General features: G+C 38.1%; 2 pseudogenes across 2 annotated transcripts; both read right to left on the reverse strand.

Annotated features, from left to right (window-relative positions):
* Window positions 1-394: 394 nt before the first annotated feature.
* On the reverse strand, window positions 395-990 carry LOC307105522 (nucleophosmin-like; annotated as a pseudogene). Its single transcript has one exon. The product of its transcript is annotated as a nucleophosmin-like (transcript).
* A 1,425-nt stretch (window positions 991-2,415) lies between these two features.
* LOC307104793 (nucleophosmin-like) lies at window positions 2,416-3,240 on the reverse strand (annotated as a pseudogene). Its single transcript has 2 exons — window positions 2,654-3,240; window positions 2,416-2,556 (listed from the first exon to the last, which is right to left on the reverse strand). The product of its transcript is annotated as a nucleophosmin-like (transcript).
* Between the last annotated feature and the right edge of the window lie 8,730 nt (window positions 3,241-11,970).

Here is an 11,970-nt window from a genome sequence, read left to right on the forward strand (position 1 = left end):
TAATGCAGCCTATAGAAATTTGGAATTGCATTTTTTAACCTGCAGCAGCCCTGCTGTCTTGCAATAGGAGAATAGAGAGTCAATCCCTCACAGTAAGATTCTCTCACCTGTAGTTACTAGGCTAGCAAACCATGCTGAGTCAGCATTTTACGGATATCCTGATCGGGATGAGACTTTGATTCTCTGATCTATGTTAGAGGTCAAACAATTAAGTATTTGGATGGGCAGAATACTTATCTAGGAATTAAGGAGCATACAGATTTTAAAACACACACACATATATGTATATACATTGTAGTCCAAACTCTTGCTATCCAATCTCAGCGACTAATCCACTTGAAAAGAAAAGGATACATGTATGCATTATCAGTTTGGACACATTGGCTGGAGTATCTCATATGGATTTCTTTACTGGAGCTTTTTTCCCACTTCCTCATCCTTAAAATCATCAGCATCAGATCAGCATCAGCATCTTCTTCATCATCATCATCATCATCATCATCATAGTCCTCATCATCTTCAGCAGCAACAAGTTTTATTTTTTTCTGTGGAAACTTGCTACCACTTCCAGGAAAGAATGATTTCCAGACATACCAAGGAGTTTCACATCCTCTTCATCTTCTGACTCTGCATCTCCCACCACAGCTGCTAAGTGCTGTCCACTAATGTGCACAGGCCATGAACCACACTTCAACTGTAAGATCTCAGTTATTGCAAAGCTACCAAGGCAAAGCATTGACTGTACAGACATTTTCAAGATGCCAGTGCTACTTTACTTGGACTGCCTTCATAATTCATTGCCTCTGCTTCAACAATGGGCAACTCAGCCTTTGCACCAGCCCCTAAACTGACCATTCATAAAGATAATGATTGCTCATTTTCATCACCGTCCACCTTAAAAGTGATAACCTTTGTCAGCCTTTAGTTCACAACTGAAAAGATAGTTCTGGGGTTCAGAGGGCTCAGGTCCATGCCCTCCAAATCTTCCATGGGGTGGTAGCACTCACTTAGGTGAGAGAGAAGGCGGATGGAGATAAAGGACTCCTGTTCCTCAGAACAGACTCACAGGATGGAACTGCACCAGGGCTGCCTTTGTCAGTTTTGCATGAAAGGTCTTCTAAACCTGGCATCTCATAAACACTTGAACAGATTTTTAACTTCTATTTATTCTGTAAAGCATAAAAGTATATTTCTTTCTTCTTAAGTGTTAGGAATGAAAGACAAGTGACATTTTTTTTCTGTCAGTGTTGAGCTTATAGTCTAGGTAACAGGGGCTAACTGCCATTATTACTATGTAATAAATGACAATATTACATAGTAATATTTAGTGAGGCTTACTTGTAAGATGACTCTGATTTTAAAACAAGTTTATCTTCCAATAAGGATTTTCTTGCTCCAGCTAAATTTATTCATATGTCAATGTGTCTGTGAGCTATGAGCTGCTAGCTACTAGAAATTCTAACAATGTAAGAAATATGTCCACAGGGTTTGAGTTACACAAGTCAAAGCATTTTTTTTTCCAAAAATTTCCTGGAATAGAATATTCATGATCTAAGCATTTCCTTGTTTATAAATTGTACCCTTTGTACCCCTAAAAATCAAATAGAACAATAGAGAATTACTGAACTCTAGTTAATGATATGCACACTGAAGTGCCATGTCTGCAACTAATTTGAAATGCATCAAAAATAACAAATTTTGGATGTATAGCCATACATGTATGTGGTAAATTCAGTATGGTTAACTATCAATCTCAGTGGTAGAATGTTATTGCATGTTTGACATTTTTTAATTTTGAAGAAGAAAATAAAAGGACTGGCCCGGTCAAAATTGAAAACCAAGAAGAACTCTAATAAAATATAGCTCAATAAGTTATTACCAATAAACTGAAGTCAGATACCAGATTGGCCAAGAAAGGTTGTTGTATCTATAAGATGAGTGTGAAAATCAAATTCTAAGATAACATCCGAGTTTGAAGGTAGTAAATTTAAACTAGAATGCAAAGACAGGAGAAGTTCTCAGGAACAATCATGGACAGAAGCTACTGTTGTGGGTTTCTTTTCTTTTGTTTTCCATAGATTTTGTTCCTGAGAGTATGCGTTTGTCATTTTCTAATCCATTCAAATATTTATTGAGCAGCTAGGGAGATACAAAGGTGTTTGAAACATGGTTAAAGAGGTGAGGCAAATGAACAAGTAGAAAGAAAAGTTCACTTAATCACAGCAGTCAAAAGTGCTAGAGGAGATTAAGAATGAGATTTCTCCTAGTCTGGAAGGGGGCATGGGTGAATGGCGAATCAGGAAAGGGGACTGAGATTAAAATAGAAGACTTCAGTCTGGACTGTGGGTGATACTCAGTATGAGCTTTACTTATCTCTCTTTTTCTCTGTCTTTGGGCTTAATTTACCAGTAGTGCTCAGGCTTGTTGAATGTGCTTTTCTATACTTTCTTGCATTTTTGTTTTAATATTTTCTACAGAATTAGGTCCTTTGGTGGTTTAGGTATTTTTTTTCCTGTTTTTTGTTTGTTTGTTTGTTTTTTGTTTGTTTTAAGGATTCTTAACCTTTTGATTTGGGTGTTATGGTTTTGAGTCTTTTCCATACTGGTTTGATTTCAGCATTTTTGGCTGGAGTATCTCATATGGATTTCTTTACTGGAGCTTTTTTCCCACTTCGTCATCCTTAAAATCATCAGCATCAGATCAGCATCAGCATCTTCATCATCATCATCATCATCATCATCATCATAGTCCTCATCATCTTCAGCAGCAACAAGTGTTTTGTTTTTTTCCTGTGGAAACTTGCTACCACCTCCAGGAAAGAAAGATTTCCAGACATACTAAGGAGTTTCACATCCTCTTCATCTTCTGACTCTGCATCTCCCACCACAGCTACTAAGTGCTGTCCACTAATGTGCACAGGCCATGAACCACACTTCAACTGTAAGATCTTAGGTGGTGTTATTGCAAAGCTACCAAGGCAAAGCATTGACTGTACAGACATTTTCAAGATGCCAGTGCTACTTTAATTGGACTGCCTTCATAATGCATTGCCTGTGCTTCAACAATGGGCAACTCAGCCTTTGCACCAGCCCCTAAACTGACCATTCATACAGATAATGATTGCTCATTTTCATCACCGTCCACCTTAAAAGTGATAACCTTTGTCAGCCTTTAGTTCACAACTGAAAAGATAGTTCTGGGGTTCAGAGGGCTCAGGTCCATGCCCTCCAAATCTTCCATGGGGTGGTAGCACTCACTTAGGTGAGAGAGAAGGCAGATGGAGATAAAGGCCTCCTGTTCCTCAGAACAGACTCACAGGATGGAACTGCACCAGGGCTGCCTTTGTCAGTTTTGCATGCAAGGTCTTCTAAACCTAGCATCTCATAAACACTTGAACAGATTCTTAACTTATTAATATACACTGAGTGGCCAGATTATTATGATCTCTGAACACATAATAATCTGGCCACTCAGTGTATATCCTATATAATAAAAGGCTAATATGCAAATTGTCCCCTCAACCAGGAGTTCGACCAGCAGGCAGGCCGGCCAACCGCCCATGTCCTCTCCACCTGGGTAGGCTGGCCGGACCCCACCCATGCCCGAATTCATGCACTGGGCCTCTAATATATATATACTGAGTGACCAGATTATTATGCGTTCAGAGATCATAATAACCTGGCCACTCAGTGTATATTTTTTACTGTATATAAAGCATTAAGGCAAATAATCATGCTTTATGATAAGCTTCCAATTGAATATTGCTCAAAATTACACTCTTTCCTTAAAGAATCATATCAACTGGTAGTAAGTGCTAGCAATAAGCAGTTTTCCATGATTACTGGGGGAAAAAAGTTCTGATTGGGAAAATGTGCTTTCTATAGCATCCTTTGTGTGGTAGTTACATAAAATTTCCTTTATTTTTCATCCATTAATGCACAAAATTGTTAACTTTCTATACTTTTTTTGTGGTTGCACATCCTTCCCTGAAAGGTCACATGATCTGGGTAACTCACATCAAAGGCAGAAACAAGGTTATGCTGAAAAGGAGGCAGAATTACTCTGCTTAAGTAGCTCCTAGCTACTGAAAAGCTCTAGACTGTTTTGTATTTAGTACAACGTTAGTTTCCTGAGGATAAATCTACATTATATTCATTTCTTCATCTCCATTCCTTGCCTGGTACACAGTTGATTTTCAGTAAATGTGATTAAAATGAATGACTGATATAAAGAGTGAACAGACAATGAAAGCCTTTGAAAGGAGAAGAATCCAAATTGAGGGAGGAATAGTGCTGAGATTGATAAGCATAGATTCGGTAATAGAAATAAAAGGAAACATATGAAAACTATGTGTAAAAAATGTCTATGGTAAGGTAGGAAAAGAGACCATTAAAACTGAGCAAAGTTTAACTTTGCTGAAACGAATGTTAAAGATTTAAAAGAGGTGTGTTCAATTTAATAAGGCTATTACCTCTTTTCTCTCCCCAAATGCTGTTACCTACTTCTTCCTCCAAGCATCACATTGAACTGAACAAAGAAATGAGCAAAAATTTAAGATAATTATCTGCAGGAGCAGCGAAAACTAGAAAGGTCTCTTCTACAGGCCTGAAAATTTGATTAATTTCTGGGAGATAGGAGGCTTGTCAGCCTTCTCAGATAAGATTGTTGTGCTGTCAGCTCATTATGAAACTCGAGCAAAAGATGCTCAGTGAAAAGGGGGGCAGGTTTCCCCCAGTCAGTATGGGTGTTAGCTAGCCCGGGCCCTGTGAGAAGCAAGCTGGGAGAGAAATGGGGAGAGACGCAAGGGAGACTGGGAGAGCCATCAACCACCATTCAAATCTGACTCTGAGTGAAGGAGGGAGGACAGAAAGGAAGCAATGCTGGGTGGACACATCATTGACTGAAGTTCAAAGGGAAGTTTGGCAAGGCTGTTGGGGAGCCAAAATTGCTGACAGGGGATTCGAACCCAGGAACAGGCCTGCCTCTGAATCCTTGCCACCCTCACCCATTGGCAAGACCAGCTTGTGGGAAGTGTGACCTCCATTAAAAGGTGCCAATGGATGTCAGAAGACAGCAGCTGGGCTCTCCGTGAACTCTGCTCTCACCCTGAGAGGGGCATCCTCATGACCGGCAGTCCGCCCTCTGCCTCTCCACACACTTATGCAAAGGAAAGTTCTCCTTGTTCCCACAGGCTTCTCTTCCGGAGGGAAATGCTGATACTGTCAAGAATTCAAATGTCGAGCAGGGAGGTCTGTGAGAACTACAGCTAGCCCCACTCTCTGCAGTTGATCTGGGAGCTGCCATTGTTCCACATTCTCCCTCCTCCACGGTTTGTTTCAGAGTCCCTCTTCTGCTAGCACCTTGACAGGGTCTGGTGTTCCACGGTGGTGTGATTTTAACCTTCATTTCTGAGGGCAGTGACTTCTTGACACTTACATGCTTCTTTTTTTTTTTTTTTTACATATATGCTTCTTAGTTGCTGCACATGGCCCTTCACAGTGACAGAGGTAAGGGAGCACCCACAGATGTCCAAGTGGATTCCTCTTTCTGACTCCAATCGTCAGAGCAGCCTATCTCCTCCTGAGGGTCGATTTCCCCTACCTCTAAGGTGACTCCTATGCTTGACTGCTGGACCCCGGCAACAAGGACTTCCGAGGGTTCTGGGAGCAGCCACAGCTTGCACGTCAATGGCACACGCAGTGTATGCTTGACATGGCCATGCCTCCGAAGGCACAGCATCTCCTCAGACAGAATCCTCTGCTTCCTGATAAATGAGACAAGTTCTGGTGTGATAACAACGATCACTTCAGTGATATGCTTCTGATGGTTTCTTTTTAATTTGCATCTTAATGCCATAACATTGCTGTGGAATGAACTCTCTTTATCCCCTCCTCCCACTGCATGCTCAGATCGCTGAAAGAAGTAAATAAAATAATGCATGCAAAGAAGATTAGTGCAGGGCACAAAGTAAGAGTAAATAAATATTGAATCTTTATCCAAATCGTTTCCAATGATAAGCTGTAATCTACTTATAATGAGCATTTTATTTCATATGCTATTGTAGCACCTGCTTTTCATTTAATACACAATAGTTGAGGGACACTTTGCTTTGTGTGCAGCACTAGGCGTGGGCATGATTAAGATGGGGTTGCTTTTAAGACATTTGGAATGACGTCCTGTGTTCACCAGTCCCTTTTTTATTCTCAGTTTATAAAAATGCTACAGGGGCTCCTGTCTCACACAAATAACTTAGACCTTACCACTTAACAAAATATTAAAATGTCCTTGAACATTTTAAAGTGCTATAATTAAAATGATGTCATTTGTGGGTTTTGTTTTTAGAGAAAATTACACAAAAAAATACACTATCCCAGCATGTTAGTGTATAATTTGTAGTTTAGTATGTAGCGTAGTTTTCCACTAGTTCATAATAGATGCATGGAGTTCAAATTTGCATCTAAACATTACTCATATTTCAGATATTTAGTAAAGCAAACAAGTACTCATCTTTCTGACACTTTCTGAACAAATCTGGGGACTTTTTGATTTGTTTTTGGTGGCTGATTAAAACTTTTCACTTCACATCCTCTGTAGTTTACGCTGCCTGATAATAATTAGCAAGAAGAATTTGTTAAGAAATAGTCAATAGTGTATCTCAGTAAAAAAGCAGCATCCTCAGTAACACCAAATTTTCATTGCCCAAAGGCAAAAAAAAAGAAGAAAAAAAAAAAAAGAAAAACCCCACAACATTATATTCTTTTTTGGTCTCTTCTTTTGTCCTGTCACAATATGTTGAACATTTCGCTTTCAATAATGTTCCTATCCTGGTGTGCTGTACAATTACAGTAAAAACCCTACACTTATCAAAAATATCAGCTTTGTAGCAGTGCTTAATTCACTGGAAAAAAATAGACTATTTGAGCAATGAAAAATGCTCTTTAAATAATAAAATACTAGTTGAAGAAAAATAGCGAATATTTTACTCTTTACAGTGAAACAAGTGAAGAGAGTCAGGAGAAGAAAGATAAAAGAATGGACAAGGGGATAAATGATAAGAAAGTTGAGAATATAATTTTCATGAGATATACAATATTGGAGACATTTTCAAATATTTTTTATTCCATGGTATATTTCATCCTTATCATATAAGTAGGAAGTTCCAAATATGAAACTTTAAATCATTTTCTAAAGTATTAGAAAGGAGGGAGGAAAGAAAGGAAGGAGGAAAGGAAGGTTTTGAAGGGATACGATTCTGAGATTGCTCCTATTGACCAAAACATAGAAGGGACCAAGACAAACGGTTTTTGGAGATTAATTCCAAACTATTTTTACACATTTTTGGTCACTTTTGAAGTTCATAGTTTTATTTTATCACTATTATAAATAACAAACCATTCTAGTCTTCTAGAAATATTGGAAGAATTAAGTCCTTTTATTTTGTGCATTATTATTAATTTCATGGTCACAAAATAAGAAATTGGTTATATTACACTATCATGGTTTGGGGCTAGCTGTTGGGACAGGGGTAAACAGGAAGTTTTATAGATGACATAAAGTGAGAGGCTTCAAATTTTTACTAATAATACATTTCCCATGTCGGCTGGACATGGGACCTGAAATTCCCAATAGAATATTATTAAAATTAAATTAATGATTACAGAAGGCTCTGTGATACTACAAATGTTACACCAGAAGTAAGACAATTAATCTATTATCATTAATTTAAAAAATTATGAATGGCTAACTGCTGCTTCTTCGAGTATGTGAATTGCTGAAAAGATATGACAGAGGAATGCTGAGAGGAGGGAGAAAGGATGTGTCATGTCAGGTGTGGACTCAGGACTGAAGTTATAAGATAAGCTTCTGAAAATGTGAAAGTGTGATAAATAAATGTGTTAGGTATTGTCAGCTTGTACTCAATGAAGTGTCCCACTTTTTTTCTGATTTTATGCTCCTGCCCCCTGTATCACAGGGGCTGTGTGGTAATGACTACATATCCCACATGTCCTTGCAACTAGTTTTCTGCATGAGATTAGCTTGTGCCGTTGAGATTCACACATTCATCTCAATGAAAATTTGGACATGGAAGAGGTGAGGGTCTTTTTGGTTATTTAGCGGAGCAGCCAATAAGCAGGATGCAGCAGATGCTCTATATATTAGAGTCAGCCTGTCTGTCTACACCAATGAAATGCAGGTGGGTGAATGGCAGCTGTGAATGGCAGTAGCATTTCTTGACCTCTGACCTCTCCAGCACAATTTGTAAGCACTTTAATTCTGGTATTGAATTCCTATCTGCTTAAAAATATTGAGTGATTTCTATTCCCTGACATGCATACAGACAAGATCCAAAAATTCAGGAATTAGGAATACTAAAGTGTAGACAGCGCCTGGGAAGGCACATGGGCATTTCTTTAATTATTGTCAGCTGAATCCAGTGGCGTTGGCAAAGCCACGTCCTGGAAACACGCTTTGCCAGAGGCAGGAGTGTTGTCAGCTTGACCTTCAGCCCAGGTGCTAAGGGGGTGGGTTTTGTTATTTAAATCCAGCCAAGCACCAGGAATGAATATGACTTGGGCCCACCCAAGAATGCACATAATCTCCTTTGTCTTGACTTTTAGTAAAACTTCCTGTTTTTTGCTGTATAAAATAAACACACTGTATTGGCTTGGGGTCCCTGTCCCTGTCAGAGGACAGTGGTCCTACCCAGCCCCAGCTTTTTTCTTCCATCTCTGTGTCTGTCTCTTTCTTTCATTTTCTCAATCCCCAGCACTCAGGAACCTGACTGCTCTCTAGCCGTGCTGGACGCGGAAAAGAGAGAAATATCCACACTAAAGAACTAACAAAAGAAGAAGGAAATAGATGCAAAGGGCCTATAACAATGAAAGAGTTGCTTTCTCTAGGGAATTTATATGTGCCACTTCATAGAAAAGTAGCCAATCACCATGAAATGCAATCAGAATCTCCTGAACACAATGAGAGTGTGAGAGGGCAGCTGCAACAACAGGGCATTGGGAAAAGCAGACTATGTTATCAGTCTGGATGTGAAGTGCTGCCTAAGTGTGCTAGACTGAGGTGGGACAGAGCAACAGCCTGATAGAAGGAAAGAACAAGAAGTGTGCAACTCAGTCTCTCCACATGGAGCTTGTGGCTTGCTTACATAATTTATCAACTATTAGAAGAGTTTGGTGTTGGGTAAAATTGTTTTATTCATTTAAGTCTGCTTTGACAATTCAACATTTTATGGCATAGATTTATAGCAGTGACAAGATTATCTTTCAAGTTCATAAATGATAAGAAGGTTTTTGTCAAGAGAAGAAAGAGGGCAGAAAAACTTGCTAAGAAATTGAGGCCTAAATGGCTTCTTATACATCCCTGGTAAGCGATGATAAAGCCTTGTAGGAGATTCTGGGGACAATTGTCATTTAGTGTTTCAGTTTAATAGATTTAGTTTAGATTTAGAAAGCCCTCAGTATAAAGTATGTTAGAGATGATGCTACTGTTGACCTCATTGATTATAGGACTGTAGGTATGTGGTTCCATTTGATAGAACGTCAGATAATTTGCTATGTTATTGCAACTCAATTAAAAGAATTAATCATTAGATTCTATAACCAAGACACGGGACTAGAGAATGAACAACACTCCAGAGTCCTGGCTTCATTCCCAGCTCAGTCAATATCCATTACAAATAAATAATATCACCTGCCCATTTCATTTTCTCCATTATAAATCAGAAATGCTTAGAGTTACTTAGTTAAGCCCTCAGAACAAGTTGCAAAGAATAAGAAGGTAACTGTTGTTTGTAAATCCTCAATCATAAATTATTATGCAAGGTTGTGACTATGTAGTTACTATTTAAGTAAACAACATAAAATCATACTTAATCTTGGAATAACGGGGCAGGTAGAACTGCTGATATAATGCACACACACAGTGGCTATTTATTTGCATATTTCCAAGATATATTTGAAAGACATAATATCACAGAAGGCAATGATTTCCATATGCCAATGCAAAGATGAAAATTAGAAACTGTCATTTGAAAGTTTGAGGTCCTTAACTGATGTAAGAAAGCTGTTATCTGACACAAGTCAAACCAAACAGAATTTAGCATTTGTTTGCAGGACTAATGCTTTAATCTCCCAAGAAACCCAAAACAGTTCTACTTCTCTCAGTTCTGTGAAAAACTTCAATTTTTTGAACAATTATTTTTTCCATTCAGGTTCCCAAATATAAAATCCTTGACTTCTTTCACTTCAGGCCCTAAACCAGCATCTTTTTAAATTCTATCTTTTTTTCTATATCATAACTCATTTAATTGGATAAATTTTAGTGATGGGGATGAGGGACAATTTGATTAACATACATTAAATTTTAAAGTTTAAAGAAAGTATAGCTTTCACAAGTATTAGGAGGTAAGAAAGCTTTAGGAACAAAGTTGTGAGAAATGTTTAGTAATTCTATTAAAAGATTTAGATAAAATAAATGTTCATGAAGGAGCATTTTTTATAATGTGAAAAATTGCAATAAGCACAAATAGGTGACAATGAGTACAATTGAATTATGTTTTACGCATATAAAGAATTACTGTGCAGCTCTTAATTTATTACTTGTATAACTTTAATATTATGAAAAATGCTTAACGATGTTGTTATGTGAAAAATGCAGGATAAAAACTATAATACAGGATATTCCATAATTTAAAAAATAATATTTAAAATGAAAGAGCAACGGTGAGGAAAATCCTATATAATAAAAGCCTAATATGCTAAGTGTCCAGTTGTCCATTCAACCAATCAAAGCATAATATGCTAATGATATGCTAAGGTCTCTCAACCGCTCGCTATGACATTCAATGATCACCAGGCTGCAGACTGTAGACCAGTTGCTATGACGTGCACTGACCACCAGGGGGCAAATGCTCGGACTGGTAGGTTAGCTTGCTGCTGGGATCCAGCAGATTGGGACTGAGCAAGATGGGCCAGACATGCCCTGGAGCTCTCCTGAGGTCCCTCTCTGGATGGCCAACCTCCCACATCCCTTCCCGGCCCTGATTGTGCATCCGTGGGGTCCCTTGGCCTGGCCTGCACCCTCTTGCAATCTGGGCTGAGGGACCCTCCCCCGCTAGTGCAAGAATTTCATGCACCAGGCCTCTAGTATCCTATAATGGCAGTGAAATTATCAAAGATTTTAATTTTATACATCCTTAGTATTTTTTTTCAAATATTGAATCATTCTTCATTTGCTTAAAATCTTAAGAAAAATTGATCAATTTGGGGTAGTGTATTTTAAGGAAATATTTCACTTTAATTTTGTGATGCCATTTCAACAATTTGTGTACATTCATTTAAAATGATGTCTTTAGTATTCTATTCACTTAAAAGTTTTTAAATACCTCTTCTATGCTTCAAGAAGCATAAGAGTTTTCTAAAATCATTAAAATTAAAATGGAATGTAAAAACAAGCTATTTTTATTCATGACATTTTTCTTCTCTCTATTCTCTAACAATTTATAAATGAAATTATTCCAGAAAAATGTATTGCCCTCTAACTATATGCCAATTGCCACACATCAGAACTAAATTCTTTGCTTGCCTTTAACTTAAAATAACATTGATAATTTATTGTGATATTCTTTGTAATTTGTTCTGGAATGTGTTTTTTAATTGCGATGGCAGATATTCAGAGGCTTTTTTGGCCTTTATTCCACCCAGCTTCTATCTGAGGAGATTGGAAAGCTAAAAGTTACAGTTGCCATACTTTCAAGTAGCTCAGATTCTACCAATTAGATGCAATTTCACAAAACTGCAAGTGCCCCTGAGGCAGAGGTAATCCTGCGACTTCTGGCTCTCACCAATGGACTGGAAGGTCATGGATTCCCTGTAGTAGTTGCCCCTGTTCGTTTTCAAGAAATAGTAGCAGAAGCAGCAATTTGACCTGAGCCCTAACCTCTGGTTGCCGGCTTCAAGG

The sequence above is a fragment of the Cnephaeus nilssonii genome (assembly GCF_951640355.1).
Source record: "Cnephaeus nilssonii genome assembly, chromosome: 9".
Lineage (NCBI taxonomy): Eukaryota > Metazoa > Chordata > Mammalia > Chiroptera > Vespertilionidae > Cnephaeus > Cnephaeus nilssonii.